At 39.0% G+C, this 20,855-nt stretch overlaps 1 protein-coding gene across 2 annotated transcripts in view; it reads left to right on the top strand.

Annotated features, from left to right (window-relative positions):
• The window catches only part of AKAP6 (A-kinase anchoring protein 6), a 631,616-nt gene that overhangs the window by 118,935 nt on the left and 491,826 nt on the right, over positions 1-20,855 (top strand). For both annotated transcript variants that reach the window (XM_036881256.2, XM_036881257.2), the window contains exon 2: positions 10,532-10,743. The gene's annotated coding sequence lies outside the window, so the exon portion shown is untranslated. The remainder of the gene's footprint in view (positions 1-10,531; positions 10,744-20,855) is intronic.

Here is a 20,855-nt window from a genome sequence, read left to right as displayed (position 1 = left end):
ATTCTTCTCAAGTGCACATGGAACATTCTCCAGAATAGACCACATACTAGGCCACAAAAAGAGCCTCAGAAAATTCCAAAAGATTGAAATCCTACCAACCAACTTTTCAGACCACAAAGGCATAAAACTAGAAATAAACTGTACAAAGAAAGCAAAGAGGCTCACAAACACATGGAGGCTTAACAACACGCTCCTAAATAATCAATGGATCAATGACCAAATCAAAATGGAGATCCAGCAATATATGGAAACAAATGACAACAACAACACTAAGCCCCAACTTCTGTGGGACACAGCAAAAGCAGTCTTAAGAGGAAAGTATATAGCAATCCAAGCATATTTAAAAAAGGAAGAGCAATCCCAAATGAATGGTCTAATGTCACAATTATCGAAATTGGAAAAAGAAGAACAGATGAGGCCTAAGGTCAGCAGAAGGAGGGACATAATAAAGATCAGAGAAGAAATAAATAAAATTGAGAGGAATAAAACAATAGCAAAAATCAATGAAACCAAGAGCTGGTTCTTCGAGAAAATAAACAAAATAGATAAGCCTCTAGCCAGACTTATTAAGAAGAAAAGAGAGTCAACACAAATCAACAGTATCAGAAACGAGAAAGGAAAAATCACGACGGACCCCACGGAAATGCAAAGAATTATTGGAGAATACTATGTAAACCTATATGCTAACAAGCTGGGAAACCTAGGAGAAATGGACAACTTCCTAGAAAAATATAACCTTCCAAGATTGACCCAGGAAGAAACAGAAAATCTAAACAGACCAATTACCAGCAACGAAATTGAAGAGGTAATCAAAAAACTACCAAAGAACAAAACCCCCGGGCCAGATGGATTTACCTCGGAATTTTATCAGACATACAGGGAAGACATAATACCCATTCTCTTTAAAGTTTTCCAAAAAATAGAGGAGGAGGGGATACTCCCAAACTCATTCTATGAAGCTAACATCACCCTTATACCAAAACCAGGCAAAGACCCCACCAAAAAAGAAAACTACAGACCAATATCCCTGATGAACGTAGATGCAAAAATACTCAACAAAATATTAGCAAACCGAATTCAAAAACACATCAAAAGGATCATACACTATGACCAAGTGGGATTCATTCCAGGGATGCAAGGATGGTACAACATTCGAAAGTCCATCAACATCATCCACCACATCAACAAAAAGAAAGACAAAAACCACATGATCATCTCCATAGATGCTGAAAAAGCATTTGACAAAGTTCAACATCCATTCATGTTAAAAACTCTCAGCAAAATGGGAATAGAGGGCAAGTACCTCAACATAATAAAGGCCATCTATGATAAACCCACAGCCAACATTATATTGAACAGCGAGAAGCTGAAAGCATTTCCTCTGAGATCGGGAACTAGACAGGGATGCCCACTCTCTCCACTGTTATTTAACATAGTACTGGAGGTCCTAGCCACGGCAATCAGACAAAATAAAGAAATACAAGGAATCCAGATTGGTAAAGAAGAAGTTAAACTGTCACTATTTGCAGATGACATGATACTGTACATAAAAAACCCTAAAGACTCCACCCCAAAACTACTAGAACTGATATCGGAATACAGCAAAGTTGCAGGATACAAAATCAACACACAGAAATCTGTGGCTTTCCTATATACTAACAATGAACCAACAGAAAGAGAAATCAGGAAAACAACTCCATTCACAATTGCATCAAAAAAAATAAAATACCTAGGAATAAACCTAACCAAAGAAGTGAAAGACTTATACTCTGAAAACCGCAAGTCACTCTTAAGAGAAATTAAAGGGGACACTAACAGATGGAAACTCATTCCATGCTCGTGGCTAGGAAGAATTAATATCGTCAAAATGGCCATCCTGCCCAAAGCAATATACAGATTTGATGCAATCCCTATGAAACTACCAGCAACATTCTTCAATGAACTGGAACAAATAATTCAAAAATTCATATGGAAACAACAAAGACCCCGAATAGCCAAAGCAATCCTGAGAAAGAAGAATAAAGTAGGGGGGATCTCACTCCCCAACTTCAAGCTCTACTATAAAGCCATAGTAATCAAGACAATTTGGTACTGGCACAAGAGCAGAGCCACAGACCAATGGAACAGACTAGACAATCCAGACATTAACCCAGACATATATGGTCAATTAATATTTGATAAAGGAGCCATGGACATACAATGGCGAAATGACAGTCTCTTCAACAGGTGGTGCTGTCAAAACTGGACAGCTACATGTAGGAGAATGAAACTGGACCATTGTCTAACCCCATATACAAAAGTAAACTCAAAATGGATCAAAGACCTGAATGTAAGCCATGAAACCATTAAACTCTTGGAAGAAAACATAGGCACAAACCTCTTAGACATAAACATGAGTGACCTCTTCTTGAACATATCTCCCCGGGCAAGGAAAACAACAGCAAAAATGAACAAGTGGGACTATATTAAGCTGAAAAGCTTCTGTACAGCAAAAGACACCATCAATAGAACAAAAAGGAACCCTACAGTATGGGAGAATATATTTGAAAATGACACATCCGATAAAGGCTTGACGTCCAGAATATATAAGCAGCTCTCACGCCTCAACAAACAAAAAACAAATAACCCAATTAAAAAATGGGCAGAGGAACTGAACAGACAGTTCTCCAAAAAAGAAATACAGATGGCCAACAGACACATGAAAAGATGCTCCACATCGCTAATTATCAGAGAAATGCAAATTAAAACTACAATGAGGTATCACCTCAAACCAGTAAGGATGGGTGCCATCCAAAAGACAAACAACAACAAATGTTGGCGAGGCTGTGGAGAAAGGGGAACCCTCCTACACTGCTGGTGGGAATGTAAGTTAGTTCAACCATTGTGGAAAGCAGTATGGAGGTACATCAAAATGCTCAAAACAGACTTACCATTTGACCCAGGAATTCCACTCCTAGGAATTTACCCTAAGAACGCAGCAATCAAGTTTGAGAAAGACAGATGCACCCCTATGTTTATTGCAGCACTATTTACAATAGCCAAGAATTGGAAGCAACTTAAATGTCCATCAATAGATGAATGGATAAAGAAGACGTGGTACATATACACAATGGAATACTACTCAGCTATAAGAAAAGGGCAAATCCAATCATTTGCAGCAACATGGATGGAGCTGGAGGGTATTATGCTCAGTGAAACAAGCCAAGCGGAGAAAGAGAAATACCAAATGATTTCACTTATCTGTGGAATATAAGAACAAAGGAAAAACTGAAGGAACAAAACAGCAGCAGAATCACAGAACTCAAGAATGGACTAACAGGTACCAAAGGGAAAGGGACTGGGGAGGATGGGTGGGTAGGGAGGGATAAGGGGGGGAGAAATAGGGGGGTATTAAGATTAACATGCATGGGGGTGTAGGAGAAAAGGGAGGGCTGTACAACACAGAGAAGGCAAGTAGTGATTCTACAACATTGTGCTATGCTGATGGACAGTGACTGTAAAGGGGTTTATAGGGGAGACCTGGTATAGGGGAGAGCCTAGTAAACATAATATTCGTCATGTAAGTGTAGATTAGTGATAGCAAAAAAAAAAAAAAAAAAAAAGGGCAGTTCCTGTGTGGTAACCTCCAACGAGTTCTACACAAGGGTATAAAGGGCATATAAAAGTGTAGGCAAAGGGTCTGTTTGTGTTTATACAGAGGATCAAAGCCTAATTGGGCTACCCCGAAAATGAACTAAGATACTATATGAAAAAGAACTTCCAACATCTGCACTCTCTGGAAGACTCATGCCTGAAGATGATCATCAAAAAACCCCAACAAAGATCCACGCACTGCTACAGCTGTAGATGCACTCATCCCACCAGTTCCTGGACTTGCCATGGGAATGAGGAAGGAGATATCTAAGCTGGCCTGTGCATACAGTAAAACAACAAAATTGGACTGGATCTATACTGTTGGAACTCAACCAAGAATTTGGAGAAGTGCAAATTGTAGCACTCCAAAGTCTTACAACTACAAACTATTTACTGTTAAAAGAACATATGGCATGTGAACAGTCCCCAGGAATGGGTTGTTTTAATTTGTCTGATTTCTCTCAGACTGTTCAAGTTCAGTTGGACAATATCCACCATATCATAGATAAGTTTTCACAAATGCCTAAGGTGCCTAACTGGTTTTCTTGGTTTCACTGCAGATGGCTGGTAATTACAGATATGCTTTGGTTATGTAACTATACTCCTATTATGTTAATGTGTGTGTGCAATTTAAGTAGTAGCTTAAAACCTATACATGCTGAAGTTACTCTACAAGAAGATATATCAAAGAAATAATCAATCTTCCCATGTTTTCTTCCGCCTGCTACTTCTATAGCTTTTCTTCTTCCTTCCTAATTACAACCCTTAAATAGAATTCGTGCCTCATATCAAATTTACCGAGTATCATAATTCTTCCAAGTGGTAAAGATACCTCAAGACAAATGCTGGGCATAGAAGCCTCAGGGCATAAATATGCAAAGAAGTAAAAAGCTAACTTTTTCAAACAATAAGGCTTCTCTCTCACTTACCAACTTCACATTTCCCTGTATGGCCCCGGAAGATGACTGGTTAGCCAGAGACGGGTAAGATTCCTCAAGGGAGGAACAACCTAAGACAGGCACAGTCGCAGGGGGGCCATCAGGTGAGAAATTGGGGATCAACAGAGGTGAGGCTTAGAACCTCACCCCCCCGTTCTGAGAGAAATCTTCTGCATACGTGGATGTTTTATTGCCCTGGTCTAGCTTGGATTAACACATAGTCTACAGGCACACACCTGATCATCTACATGTGCTCTCTTACAACACTAAACTATGTTTTCTACCTTTATCTTGTATCTACCTACCACTTCAGCATTTTATTAAAAATAATAATAATAAAGAGAGAAATGTGGTATCCACATATAAATCAAGTATAAAAACCAAATGAGTATTCATATTTGAACTGACTGTTTATAGTTCATAATGCATGAGCAAAACCGAAAGTTTCTGTGATGACTGCCCTTGTACTGTTCACTATGTAACTTATTCATTATGTAAAAATTTGTTCTACATGTAAAAACTTGTTTGTTATGCCTCAGAAGATTGGAGACTGACAAAAATTAGGCTTGGGGTGGAATAATGATTGTGCATTGAGCATTGACTCCCCTATACAGAATTTTATTGTCATTAGCAACCATTTGATCAATAAATATGAGAGATGCCCTCACAAAAAAAAAAAAAAAAAAGGACAGACTTCCAATGGTAAAATAAATTAGTAACCGGGATGTAATGTATAGCATAAGGAATATAGTCAAGATATTGTAACAGCCTGGTAGGGTGATAGCTGGAACCTAGAATTATGTATATAAATGTTCTACCACTGTGTTGTACACTTGAAACTCATGTAATGTAATACTGTGTGTCAACTACCCTTCAATAAAAAATAATTATTAAAAAAAACAAAACAAAACAAACAAACAAAAAAAATGTCTCATGGAATCTCATTGGCTTTAATGGGATCCCATGCCCACCTCTGAACTAATTTCTCTGGGTCAGGGGAATGAAACAAACTGATTGGCTTAAGACTGAGTCACATGCTCCATTTCTTTGATTGGATTCCCACCCAAAACATGACCTTGGGTTAGTAAAGATGGCTACTTGAAAGTAGGGGAGTTTCTCTGGTCTGGCCTTGATGCTGTTCTCTAAGAAGAGCTATTTGTTTATTCTGCCCATGTCCCTGGCTCTGGGGGACCTCCTCACCATTCACTATATTTTCTGGCTACATCTGGAGTGGGTGATGAGGGGTAAGCTCTTCTTTGTTTGAATTGAGATAACTATAAATCCTAAGAGGAAGCCATAGTTTGGGGCTCCTCTGAAGCAGTGACTCTTGTAACGGGGCATAGATTTTATGGGAATTTTGGAAGTTATGCCTGTGAGATTGTTACAAAGATATTGGCTCCTGTGAGGAGTAATGCTTTTAAGGTTAGATGATCTTGAATTTGCCTGATATGTTCTATCTCATTGTTCTTGAGCTCTCACCTAGGGGCCAGGTAGAATAGCTCCTGGGTGCTGTGTGGATTGCTACAAGACTCCTGTAGAAGACTAATGCCTGATGCTCTCCTGCTGGCAAACTCTTAGCAGACCTGTGCCAAATGTTGGCTGTGATAGTCTTGTGTGTTTTAATGTTCAGTTGAGCTTACCCACTGGTGGTGTTGCAGACATATATGTAAAAATTAAGCCTGAAATAAGGCTTCAATTCCTGATCTCATGATATGGCAGAATCTGGATAATTGCATTACACCTGTTTCCTCTTCCTCCTGGGCACAAAGCTAGCTTCATTTCCCAGCCTGTCTTGCAGTAAGTATGGTCATTTGACTGAGTTCTAACCAATGGAAGTAAAGAAGAATACTTCCATACCTGGCCCATAAAATCCTTCTCTGTGCCATCTCCAATTGCTCAGTGAATGCCAAGGACTCTAAGGCTCTAGAGGAAGGTGAAACCTCAAGGTAGTTGGAGTTGCTGAGTGGCCACATAGAAGGTCACCTGCAATCAGGAACATCCATTTAGACTTCAAGTAAACAAGAAATACACAATCACTTTATTTAGCCAAGTAATTTAGAGGCTTACCTGTGAAATCAGCTAGTACTTCCACAATTAACAGTTGTTAATTAACAGCTAACATGCCTCAGATCTAGACGTTTTCACATGGTACACTAAGGGATGCAGGCTTGCCACATTTCCAGCAATGGTTTTAAGGTTTTTTAAAACCCCTATAAACACAAGATGTGTGTTTAAATGAACTGATGATTTGGAAGTACACTCATTTGCTCCTAGAATGGTTAAAGTTTGGGATACAACTCTTAATTGTAAGTAGGAAAAAATGGCTAGGAGGAAACATTTGTATATGTGTTCCTCTATCTATAATAACACTATCAAATGTCCACCTTGCCAGTTCAGGATGGCAGAGAGAGATTGGAAGTAGACTGAGCTGTATTAGAGATCAGAGAAGTTTCAATTTTTTCCTCTTCTACAGCCTCCAGTCTCAATCAGGGGATCAGGGGTTTCTAGCCCATTGTTGTTTACAGTGTTGTTTCCCATGCTGTGGATGGACAGCCAATGGAACATTAGTCCATGAAAAAAAGGATTATGTGTTTAAATAAATGAAGACAAATAAATAAATTAAATAAATGAAGACAAATAAATAAATGAGTTCCAATGCATATTAGCAGGTTAAAGGTTCTGAGAGGATCTGTAATAAAGGAACCTATTTTTAACATTGTCAGTTTATAATAAATATTAATACATAATATTATAGTTTTATTATATAGTTTAGTATCATGTTCTATTATTTAATTTATATTTATTTTATATTTTATTAAATTGTTATAATTTTATTTATACATGGATAATTTATTTACAATAAACTACCCCCAAAATCTCAGTGTCTTAATAAAGTAAAAGGTTATTTCTTACTCATTGCAGATCCATGTGGGTCATTGGGTATTTGGGAGAGGATGGCTCTATCCCATGTGGTCACTCAGGAACTCGGGCTCCACCCACAGTGTGGGACCGTTATCCTTCTAGGGTTTCAGAATTCTCCACTAGATTCTTTGCATCCAGCTAGCAGGGGAGGGGAGTATAGAGAAGGCACATGTGCTTCTAACCACTTGTAGAGGGATTGCTCTCCACATCCACTTGCATTCCATTGGTGAGCACCAGTCCCAAGGTCAGCTTAAAGGTAAAGGCACTGGGAATGTATCTAGGAGGAAGAGAAGAACATGGATATTGGTGAGCAATCCCACTCACTGTCACAGTTTGTCTTGCTGACCCCCATATATCTCTTTGTTCCCTTTCACCCTACAGTGAACATATTCACATCCTAAAGGAGCTACCTAAAGTTGTATCTAGTCTCTACATTTAGCTGAAAATCCAGGATATTTTGGTGATACAGGGTCGTCTCCATCAGAGGCAAAATAGGAGAAACATGGTGGTCCCTGACACACAGCAATTCTGAAATCCTTCTAGTCACTCATGTCTGAAGCTTCCAGCCTCAATTCACTGATGTGGCCCTGATTCTGCTCTACAGGAGGAGTTCACTTGTTCATTGTTGCTCATTACCCTGGCTCTGTCCTCTGAGAGGATCCCCTGTCCATTACCTTCCCTGACCTTATTCTGAAGTGAGTGGTGAGAAGTAAGTCCTCCTTGGTAGCTGTGCAGACTTTGCAGGCAATTTCCTAACCATCTTATTCCAGGATCCAGGATCTGGCTGGCCCTTTAGGGTGAGAGCTAACGAGCCTCCACGCACTGAGGTGAGTGGGCATATTAATAAGGTTTGAGATTTCTATATTGTTTTCCAAATGCTTTTATACACATTGTTGCATGCAACCCTCAAAACAACCCCATGTGGTGGGCATGTGGAGACAGTGGGAAGGGCTACTGAGAAGTCCAAAGTGCATTACTGTAGGCCCATTCATAAGGCAAGAAAACATGTCATGACTTGCTTCTGCTTTATGGGCACCCTTTTTTTTTTTTTTTTACCCAATCTGGGCCATTTTGTGGACTCATTATTCAGTCATTTCAGGTTTTTAAAAGTTTGACCTGGCCTCAGATTTGCTGAGCCACCCATCCTTTCTCACCAAATGAATGACTTGTGACAAGGGGACTCACAATATTCATCTCATTATGAGATTCTGTATCCCAGCCTGGAACACCTGATCCTACCCTGCTCTTTCCTCTTTGCAGACCCATGGCATTTCCACTCTGGAAAGGTTTATAATATTGTTCTAGACCCATGACTTTCACTCTATCTTCCCAGAGGAGGAGAAGTTCTTTAGAGGTGACTTCAGCTGTCAGCTCAGAGCAGATGAGGTGGGGGTTGGGATGCAGAAAGGTTCATCAGTCTTGGCTCTGGGCTTCTTATCCCCCCTTATCAACCAGGGCAGCCCAACTGTGGTCTGTAACATTAGAGGAAAGGGTTCCACTACTAAGAAAAAAAACCTTAAAACCCATGGTTATAAGTTAAATCCATCATCTCTGAGGATGAAAAACTTGAGGTCTGGAGAGGTTTATTGATTCCTCCTCACTTGTGGAACTGTCATTAACACTTGGGTTTCCTGAATCCCAGAAGGATGCTCTTTGTATTGGAGTGGCTGCCTGTTATTTCCCTTGTTGGGGCATGTGGTGTAAGAAAAAGGGTGAGAGTCAGGCTCTGCCATGACAGGGAGTATGGATGACTTGGGCTGGTGCTTCATCTCTTGCTCTTGGTCTCACAATTCCTCACTAGGTGAAGCAGGAACAGTCTTGTCTTCTCATGCAGGACAGGGCTGCTCTGTGCATGGCTGATGGTGCACCCTGCAGAATCTGGGCACCTCCCAGGCATTTCATCAGCTCCTATTTACTGAGGCACTGCCTGAATTCCTTATGCCATTTCATCCCCCTTCCGCTCATACCATTGGCTGACAGTGCCATTTAAAATCTCAAGTAGGAGGGGGACAACATAATTGTCTCATCAGATTTTGGACTTTTAGAATGTTGTTCTTCCCCAGAGTTGTGAAGATGATATAGATGGAGGTCAGCTTGATTCTCTCTTTATCCATGGTCTGAGATTATTAAGAATGCAAGAGATGACTGCTCTGTCCAAGTCTCCTCCCGGCCCCACTTTTCACCATGTATTTGTTACTTCTCAGGACTCGATAGGAGTGATAGCATTAGATTTGCCTTTCTTTTACCAACTGGAGAAATACCTCACTGGGTCACACAGTTCCAGCTTTTGTGGGTGAGGGTAGCGAATAATTTCCATCTGTATGTCTTATTGCCCTGAAGAGAGGAAAACAGAGCCCCAGGGTTTGAAATGCCAACAATTTAAGAAGTTTCTAGCTGTTCTGCTACTTGTTCTAACTACCAGCTTTGGTCCCAGAAAAGATTTTCTTGCATTTTGGTTGTCTGTGGGAGGGGTTCTCTGCAGGCCAAAAGAAGGGACCCTAGATGTTGAGGGTCGTGTGGTATGCTCCTAGATTCTAAAGCTCCTTCCATGTGCCTATCTGATGTGCAAGTCAGAGCTGGGACTCTGCATGAGAAGGCTCTGTGGGCTGTTGTCCATCAGGGGCAGACTGCATTGGTGGGAGTTTGCCCATATTTTGAGAATTAAAGCCTATTTATTTTAGAATTAGAGTCACTTTCTTAGCTGTTTATGTTCCATTTTTAATTCTTTTTCTGTTCCCTGCTTTCTTCTTTTGTTCTTTTACAAACAAACAAAAATTCTTTTAAATAACTTTTAAAAAGGTATTGTAATGCTGTCCAGAGAGGGAAAAGTGTTCAGATTGTCTAACAGAGAAACACTGTGCATTTGAGTTTTTATTGCTTAGTATCCACCCACCATTTTCTAAATATGTAATAACAAAGTTTGAGATTCTTTTTTCTGAAGTGGCTTTAGGGAAATCCCTTTTAAACCTATGGCTTTTAGTCCAATGAGGGATCATCTTCCTTTCGTCTAAATTTTGCATATCGTCTGTTTCTTACAGGGCTTCCGTATTGTCTCAGGCTCCACTGGAAATGCAGCAAGGATTCCTAGCACATCCCAGTTGCTATAGCAACAGCAGTCTTTCCCATAATGAGCTGCATCATCTGAACTGATGTCACAGCATCATGCAGCAGGTCAAACAAGGCATCTCCTAGTATTGCATCCTACAGATGTGCTGTAAACATCAAAAGCAGACGGTGGGAGCAGGAGATGGTGAGTGTTAAATGTCTGGGCCTTAATTGCATGGCTGTTTTGTTGGGTATTTGGTGTCTGCTAAGGCGGACATGGGAGGATGTTGTCTGCTTAAAATGGACTAGGAAAAGAAGGGTTGTTTTACCTAAATCTGTTTTTCAGAGTGCTGGGTTAAGACAAAGGCCTGCAAGAGTCATAGAAGAATCAAAATATGTAGAATTAATCTTGCTCTATGTCTGTCTGCTTTTTTTACTGTTCTCAAAGAATTTTTCATAAACATAAGATAATATTCTATTGCAAAACCCCCAATGGGGTCTCAAATGAGTAGTTCACAGTATTTCAACATTGTAAAGATTATATTTCCTTTTTGTGGGGCAGAGCTAATTGGCCCCCTATTTGTTCTGGTGATTTATGAAATATTTAGTGATTTGCAGTATAAAATTCAGTATATACCTTGTTTAGATTTCAGTTTCTTCATGGTGAGGAATGAATGCCGAATAAGCATTTAACATAACCCTGATGTGAAAGGGGATCTCTTGCATGCTCAAGTCAGAATTTATTAAAAACAAAGACCCAAACCAAATGAAATTACTTGAACCTTTTGATTTATATGGTAGTCCTTCAGTCCATATCCTTTATAGTTAGTTGAAGCCTGCCACGATATTTTTCCATTTCTAGCTAGTCTCTAAAATAGCTGGAGTTGTTTGCAGGCTGACTTGTAATAAGTCTCCTCTCTGCGGCATTTGCAGTGAAGGGTAACCCAGAGAAGAGCCTGTGGAAGTATCTCTTGCTTAACTTTAGCCAGAATCTGGTAAGATGAATAAATAGCAGGGTCCTCAGTGATTGTGGTTGAATACAGATCTCTGGACTCAGTCATAATAACTCAGTTCTGAAACTCCAGAAAAACATACATTGTGTTCATTTCAACTCGTAGCTCTGTCTTTAGGCATCTTCATTTTATATATATGTATTTTTTTTTCTAAAAAATGTGGTCTGACAGTGCCAGGTACGGAGCAGTGTGTTGTCTTTTGTTTTGGGAAATGAAATGGATTTCCCTAGTGCAGCTGATGTCTACTAAGGGAGAGAAAGGAGGAGACACATGTCAGTTCAACTGATCAATATGTCCACTTGGAATCAGGGAGTGGTCTTTTGGCTCAGTGCTGCCGCGTTGGTAGTTTTTATTTGAAAAGTCTTACAGGAAAGAATGGTAACTTCTGAGCCCCTCTTCTTTTAGTTTGTTTATTGAGCCTAAAAGATAAAGATTTCCTAATAGGAAGCAGAAAAATCATTACCTCTAGCCAGCTTGGAGTGGTTTTTTTTTTTTTTTTTTTGCACAGAGTTGAGCATATTGGTCCCATTAAGCACTAGCTGGAATGAAAGACCTTGGATTTTAATTAGTTTGTTTATCTACATCGCATGCATGCTACCCTTGGTCCTTTAAGCTGGTGTGGCTGACATTCAGCTGTATAGGATGGGAGAGGCAGCTCAGCCTGGCTTTATCACAAGCACTTAGGAGCATGAATTGTTCGTTGCCTGTTTTTTTGCCGTATAATGTGAACAGAAAGCTTTGCTGGGACTGCTGGGTGTGAATGCAGCTAAGTCAGAAGCTCTAAGGTGACATGGAGGAGTGCAAGATGGTGATGGGGGAAGGGAAAGGGTGTCTAGTGGTTGGATTATGAATCTGGAGAAAATCATGCCGTGCCCATTAGAATTATTTTTAAGTATTACTTCTAAGGAAAAGCAACAAAGACAGACTTGTTTGGTAATATGAATTGCTAGGAGTAAAAATAACCAAAGGCAGCATTTTAATGAGTTTTTCTGTTTGTTTAATTTTTGTTTTCTTTTGTCTAACAGTGCTCTCACCGCTTCATTGTGAATTATTTGTACAATTACTGGAAGTCACAGAAGCCAGATTCCTTAAGGGCAGTGATAGAAAAAGTGGAGTCATGCTTTGAGGGCGGAGAAGGTGCTGGTGGGAATGGGCTGACGCAGTTATCTGGTAGAATATCCTCCCAGTTCAGAGCAGCCTGTGATCTCCCCCTTGCTCCTACAAATGTTCAAAATGCAGTTACAGTTCCCCAACTTTATGCTTTTGTGCTTTTTCCTCCAGGAGAACAAAGCCCTAATAATGGGAGCTGTCATCTTGGTGCTCGGTTTCTTTGCAGAGGGCCACAGCCTGTGCTACTCTGATTAGCTGTGTGTCTTAATTACTAGCTAAGGCTATTTCAGTTGCCTTAGTTTTAATATATCCCCAAGGGGTTGATGGGTGTGTGTGTGTGTGTGTGTGTGTGTGTGTGTGTGTGTGTGTGTGTGTGTATGGGGGAAGGGAGAGAGTGCTCTATTGCTGCATTTAGATGTTTCACTGAAACTTTCTAGAATTTTAAGTGGTGAATGACAGATCATCGTGTTTACTGTGTGGCCAAGTTTAAACCATGGAAGGTTTCCAAGAAACCGACCTTTTCCATGCTTTTGGTTATAGCTTTTATTACTGAATTACAAAGTTATGAAGAAGTTAATTCTTTTTGGATAAGTAGGCCATTGTAGGAGTGATAAAAACAATCATATTAACAAGCTATCATTTGTGCAGTTCTTATTATGTATCAGGAACTGGACTAAACATCATATATATCTTTATTCAACCCTTATAATGACATTATGAGGTAGAGAATAAGAATCTCACAATATTAGATTAGGTGTTGTTATTCATATTTTGCAGAAACTGAGTCTCAGCCAGTTTACAGATTTGGCTAAGGTCATGTAGTTAATAAGTCACTGGGCTAGGATTCCAGACCAATGTGACTTGACTGCGATGCCCACATGCTTGCCCATGCTCCGCTTAGCTTTATAATATCTGAACTGTATATACCAGTTAAATATACAAATGACTGTATAAATATCAGTGTTCTTTACTGTATCACACCCATCCCACCCCTCCTCATTCTAACTGGAAAATCAGATTTCACCAGTAGAAAGAAATCCCACATACAACATTCAAATCAGTTTTACCACAGGAATGAGCTTGAATCTTGGTTGGATCCTGTTCTGAACTTAGAGATTCAAGTAGTACAGAATCAGGGCTCAGACATTTTGCCTTTTCTGTTGTTTGACATATCTTTCTAGCAGGATCTACATATGGGAAATGCTACACGAGTGAGTATGGGCATGATGGAATTGTGCTATACACAGGTTTTACATGAGTCAGTAATGATTCAAGTTTCTTGTACCTGTCTTATCAGGTACATATGTAGTTTTCTGCTTACTTTAAACATTTGCATTCTCTGGCAACACCAGGCAAGGAAGAGAGGAGGAATCTTCTCTCATTGTAGCCATTAGGTATACTCTGAATTCATCTCTTCTTGGGTCAAGAAGATAAAAAGAAAGCTTTTTTGCTGCGTGTATCAGTGGCTGAATCCAAATGCTGCCTCTCTCTGACAATGTACGAGAATGATGGTCTTGTGCAACATCCTGGAAGCCTTGTGTTTGGGGAGAACTGATACAGTCATCTCTTTATCATCTTGCCCATCTCTGGCTTTCCACGCCCAGTGTCATTACTGGGCTCTAAGGGCTGTTCTTTGTTTGACTGTGGGGCTAATGTACACACTGACAGCACATTGATATTGATTCTGGTATGGTGAATACTCAGAAATATTATTCCACAGAGCTCATTAGCCATTTATAAGTTCTGGGAAGAAGTTAACCTTTGTCCCAGTGGGGACAAGGAGGACAAGGCTCATGTCTCCATGAGCTACAGGAATGAGAGGCTCGTCAGAAAGCAATGGTGCAGTGACTAGGGAGTTAGGTTCTAATTAGGGGAAAAAAGCCAGAGGAATTTAGAGAAGTTAGTGGTCCTGTTACCTGTCTCTCATTTCCTTCTATTCCAATCCTAGAATCAGTGAATAATAATTTGTTTTGATCCTATCTATTTAATTCAATTAAAGAAGTATTTATTAAGTGTCTACTATGTGCCAGGAAGCATCAGAGAACATAGCAGTAAATAAGACAAATGCAAGTATTTACCCCCACATATTCTGGAGGGGGAGACAAAAATAAACAAATTTATGTGGAATAATTTATTTTCTCTGCTATTGTAATACTATTTTTATTTCTGTTTATTTCTGTTCCATGTGCTAATAGATAAACTCATCATCTCTGCACATATCATGAATATATGGTCTCTGTGTGGAGGTAAAATCACTGCATTGAATAAGAGCTTTGTTTTCTTTTTCTGCTTGGGTTTGGATTAGAATCTTGCTGGGCCCCAACAAAGCCAATATGGCAATTAGCATTTTGTTGGTATAAGCTATTCTGAAAAGTGGAATTGTAATCAACCAAAAAGTACCTGTTCATCTCAGTTGACACAAACCTAACATATGGAAATATGAAATGTATATGACAGATCAGTTGAGAGATTTTTTTCATTTTTATAAAAGATATTTCTCCCCTTTGTCCAGAGAGAGCCCTCTAAATCAAACGTTCAGCCAGTGGGCTGGTGGAGATATGTGCCACGGGGTAGGTGTTCCAGTCATCTCCAGCTGTCAGCAGCCTGCCCACTTATCCTCATGTGCCTTACTAACATCACTTTTAGATGGGAAGCATTTCTCTACACAATCATATTAACATATTCAAAGCTGATTGTATTTTCATAAAACTTGTCAGGTACGTTTGATGCATGTATGAGGTATGTCTGACTTGTAATCACTTGCAGCTTGACTATTCCTTTTTTTTTTTTTTTTTTGAGAGGGCATCTCTCATATTTATTGATCAAATGGTTGTTAACAACAATAAAATTCTGTATAGGGGACTCAATGCACAATCATTAATCCACCCCAAGCCTAATTCTCATCATTGACTATTCCTTTTGATGGCAGTTGCACATACCCAACTGTAGATGGGCCATGAGTGGGAAGACTTTTCAGGGGAATATCACTTTTTATACAACTGTCCAGAACAGAAGACTTGTAGGTATTTTATATTAATAATGCAGAAGATTTCCTCTCTGTACACACACACCTGTCAGTAGCTGAATCCACCAGTTGGTTCTAAGACTTAGTGAGGGCAAAGGAGAGACTTTTTTCCTCCTATAAGCCACCAGCCATGTTTTTCTCTGTTCTGCAGCTATAGGGCATGCTCCAGACTCTTTTAGCCATCTTGAAACTGTGTGCTTTGAGTCACAGGGGAAATGGGAAGAGAATGAGAACCTTTATGACAGGGTCTCAAACTGGGTGATTCATGAGCTGAACCTGGCCTGCAGCTGGGTTTGTATAGCCCCAGGGCAGGCTTCATGGGCTTGCAACCTGTGCAGAAGAAGCATATGGCCCTGAACTTAGAATGGTCCACACTTGTTTAATACTCTGTCGCCATATTGAAATTCTTAATTATTTTTGAGCAAAGAGTTCTGCATTTTTATTTTACACTGAACCTGCAAATTATGTAGTCAGCCCTGTATGGCTCTTTTAATATAAAAAATTAACACACAAGTCTGAGTTTCAAGTTTCTCTAAGAATCAGATGATGTGGGTCACTTGACAAGAGTTGACTGCTTTAGATGGAGCAATATTCCCCTGTTTATCACGGTCTCTCCATATTCCCATCCATTTACCCCCACTGCTAGTCCCTGGCCCTGTAGGTGTTTAAGTCTGAGACCTCTGCTCTGGAGCAACTCACATAGAAATTGTAGAGCATAAAATAACTAAAGGACCTTTGTCAAAACAACCTGGGGTGAAGATCGCATGCATGGTAATGCAGAGGCCTCCCTGGTAATTCAGCACCATGCACAGCAGTTCAGTTGCATTTCTTTTATAGGCAATGGGGGATATACTACATTATACCTGAGTATTTTGGTAGGTCAGGCTTATTTGTCACCCTCATGGGCTTTCAGGGGAGAAATGAAATCTTTTTTGCAAGGCAAGCTAATTAACCATCCTACTGTTTCATTGTTTATATTAATTCTCCTGCCCTTTGTTTACTACTTGATTACTTTTATCACCTTCTCTGTTTAACTCTCATTTGAATTGCACAACATTTTTATGCTAGTTGGGTATTTTTTTAGGATTATCCTTTTTTTCTATTCTCTTTCTTCCAGGGGCTTGGGGCCCTGTAACTTGGGGTTATATTACTGCAAGAAGAGCTTTTTTTTTAAATTAAATAGGGAAGTACAGTCAATATTTATAATGAACCGTTCTCCAGCAAGGGAGTTCCAGACATGCTAATGTTCATAAGTCCAGATCTGCCTTTACTGTTTATAATAATGAGATGCTGGTGACAGTCTCTTGGATCTTACAGTAGGTGAAGAATTCTCACCTATTATGTCATAGTAAGAAGTAGCTGTGTTAATCTACAGATGTGCAGGTTTTTGTTAGAGAACTAATATGAATGATGGCACTTGCTGCACAGGAAAAAGGTATTTTTTTTTTTGGCTGTGTGAGAGTGAACAAGGACCTGACAAATCCATAAGGGGCTCCTGACCTCTCTTAGACAATGAGGGGGTGTTGGAGTCTTCTCCATGGATTAAGCCCCATGGACTCACAGCCTTATGCTGTGTCCCATAACAGCCCTAATGCCTGCCATGTCCACCCTTGTACAAGCTATAAAACAGCCTGTTTCAGATAATTTCTCCAGAGGTCAACAATCAACAAAAGCATCAAATGTCTGCCATGTGCAAGATCATGGGCTGAAGAGACAAACACCTTATAAATTTGGATGACCAAAGGCATTCACATGTGTATTACTTGGAGAGCTTGTCATAGATTTAACACTACATTGTCTGGGCTCTGCTAGTAGACGGTTCTGATTAGTTCTTCCCTTGTTCTGGAGGTAACCTGAGATGGAGCTCCAGGCATATCTGGGGCTGCCCTCTCATCTTCTATTCTTTTTATTTAATTCCTTGAGTTAAATATTTTTTCTTAAATAACTAATTTTTCTGGCCCACTCAAATCATTGTTGCACCCCCTCTCAGCCTTCAGTTCTCATTAGTGTGCATAGTTTGTTTCTACCCGACAAGTTTCCTATTATTGTTACCTTCTGGGGCAGCTATGAACCTACCACAATCCTCACCAACAGGCCCCCATGCCCTTATCTCCCCTGCCACTGTTTATTCCCACCATTAGCATAAAAATAGCCTATGCAAAACCAAATGACACTGCAACTCCCCCCTCATAATGTAATCAATCTACTTACATTTAGTCTTTAATAGTTAATTCAAATATTGTACCATATTTAACCTGTTTTTGTTTCTATGTGAATTAAAAGGGAATGACTCTTTAGAAGTCCTCTCAGTCACTGTTGCAAGCAATCTATGTGGGGCATCAACCAGAAATAACTAAAACAGCAGGGATTTATGTGGTAGAGGACTGTATGCAAAAATGATAACAGGTGTACAAAAGTGGTTTTGAAAACATTTGTCCTTAGTGTTATTATTATGTTACATTTTCAGTTACAAATAAATAAAAATAAGGAAGTGGTAGGAGAAGGTGGGCAGCACAGCAAGCACCAGAGTGATGCACATTCCTTTAGTGTTGGCTAGGAGTGGCACACAGCTTCTAGAACACTGTGGGGGCATACTTGTTCCAGAGGAGCAGCTTCCTGAAGAGAAAGGACAGATCTGCAAATAAACGTAAAAATAAAAACCACCATAAAAACAGGCATGATTGCTCAGAGAATGAATGAAGAATCAGACTGGTGGATTAAGATATTATAGTTTTTAATAATTTAGTAATAAATAATTGATGACATGATTTTTAAACATTTGAATTTTTACTAAACTAGGAAAAGGAATAGGCCAAGGGACAGAGGACCAAGTAAAAGGTAACATCATTAGCTTAAGAAGAGACAGGTTTCACCATGTTATTTTTTACTTGAAGGATTTTTCTCTTGTTCTTTGCTCTGTCGATGCTGTAAGGTTTACTTGTTGTAAAGGTGATAAACCCATATTTTTGTTTTCCATTTTTAAATTATTCTTTAAGAAAATAATAAAAGTAATCTCTGGCATGATGTTTTTCTCTGGTTCTTAGATGCTAGATCCTAACACTATCCTTTGTAAAGAGCATGGATACTTAGATACCCCAAGAAGCAGTGCAATGAGTGCTGTCAATCAGCTGAGGAGAAAAAAAAATGCTCCTTTTCAGAGATACTCTAGAACTACAGGTGCTGTTGGAGATGTCACATTACCAAACCTAAAGTGATTTCTTACAATAATTTACATTGAATGAGAGATTTCCATTTTGGGTTTCGGAGTTCTCAAGTCCAACAGTTTACACTTATGTGTACAGACTGGTGGTCTCTCTGTGGGTTAGTGGTGAGGAAGGTGAGCAGGGATGAGTCATCCCATGGGCACAATAGCCAAGTTTCCCTTCTTGATTTACTCTATCTCCTGATACCCTAAACCTAAACACTAAATAGGAACAGAGCCTGGAAGGGTGAATTTTGGAGCTAGATGTATTTACCTTTGCATTTTAGCTCTAACATAGAATTACTAGGTATGTTATCTTCTGTTTCTTGGAGTATCAATTTCCCCATGTGTAAAATGGGGACACTATGCATTTTACAGGTTAAAATGAAAGATTTTATGTAAAGTTATGGGCCAAAGCAGGCATTTGATAAATAAAAGTTATCATTATTATTTCAGTACTCAGAAATAGTGGGATAAGATTACTTCCCCAAGAAGAAAAGTAATTTCTCCTCAACTCTAATCCTAAAACCAAGCAAATTGTCCTCAAAGCTAAATACTTATTCCATGCTAGGCATATATATTATCTCACTTAATTTCCTTTTCCCACCTAATTTTTCTCTGTAGCATCACCATCTGCTAACTGCACATTTTACTTACTCATTGTTTGTCTCCTCTTAGTATAAAGCAAATTGCACAAGGGCAGTGATTTTTTTTTATTTTGTCCATTGATGTTTCCTTAGTTCCTACACTAGTGCCTGGCATATGGTAGATGATTTCTGCTATTTATTTTGAATTAAAGGCAAACTGTCTTTTAGCAGTAGATATCTGTAGCTGAATTTTGTACCAAAGGCATATTTCAAATACCATGCTTTTGAACTGAGTATTTATTTCTCAGTAAGCAGGTGTGAGATTTTTTTCCCTTGAAATTCAACCCATTTTGACAGCATCTTATTTTTGGAATGCCTTTCTCTTTAAAAAGGCAAAACAATATCCAAAAGCAATTAGAAAAACATCCTGGGACAAGACAGTATTCTGGTTCCACCATAAAAATAACAGGCTGAATAAGAAAATGTGTGCTGTTAAATTTTAAAACTCGTAACATTTTTATGTTATGGTTGTAAAACATAATTAATATATTTACTTTAGCAACCCCATCATGCTACAAGATAAAAATTATGCATCATAAAAATTTTCTTAGATCTGTAGTATATGCCATGGCCAGTTGAATACACAAAGACGTTATTGTGTTCAGATAGCATGTTCCTATAATCTATTTTAAAGAGCTATGGACTAGAAGTAAGGAACCTAGTTTTAGTACCTGTTGACACAATCTTCCTGAACCTTAGTTTCCTCCATAATAAAACAAAAGGATTTAATTTATATGATTTTTGTTTCCATTTAGCTCTGAATATTTTATGCCTCACTTAAGGGTTCTCCATATCTCTCAATTGTTCAGCCTTATGATTTTTCCAAAATGATGTCTCATGCAGTATTTTAAATTTGCTTAGTGCCCTACTGCCCTCATGCAGATGAAAACATAATTTATACACCATTTAAATTTCACACTTGTGTCTCATTAGCTTGTGTTTCATGAAGGTTAGCCTATAGTTAATACATAAGGTTTCACTTTACACTGACAAATTACTGTCTCTCACAACAAACTTTCTACAGTTTCCTTACCTTGAAAACTCATGGATTTTCTATTTGCTCTTTCTCTTTTTAGTCATAACATGTATTTTTTTTGTTAAGGAATTGAGTGAAATATTTGGTTCTCCTCTACCTTTCCTATTAGATATGGATTATAGATTCTCTTTAAAAACTCACACTGCTGTTCCAGACATTCATAAAAATACTAGTGTATGTGCTTTTATATGGTTGAACCACATGAAATTCTCATTTTTGTAGGTCAAAAATGGCCAAATATCAGCAATTTCATTGTGTTAATTATCATAACAATATTAGTATTT

This window comes from Manis pentadactyla, chromosome 11, assembly GCF_030020395.1.
Source record: "Manis pentadactyla isolate mManPen7 chromosome 11, mManPen7.hap1, whole genome shotgun sequence".
In the NCBI taxonomy this organism is placed as follows: Eukaryota; Metazoa; Chordata; class Mammalia; order Pholidota; family Manidae; genus Manis; species Manis pentadactyla.
The sequence above is the reverse complement of the archived record's forward strand: the minus strand, read 5'-3'. Positions and strand labels throughout refer to the sequence as shown.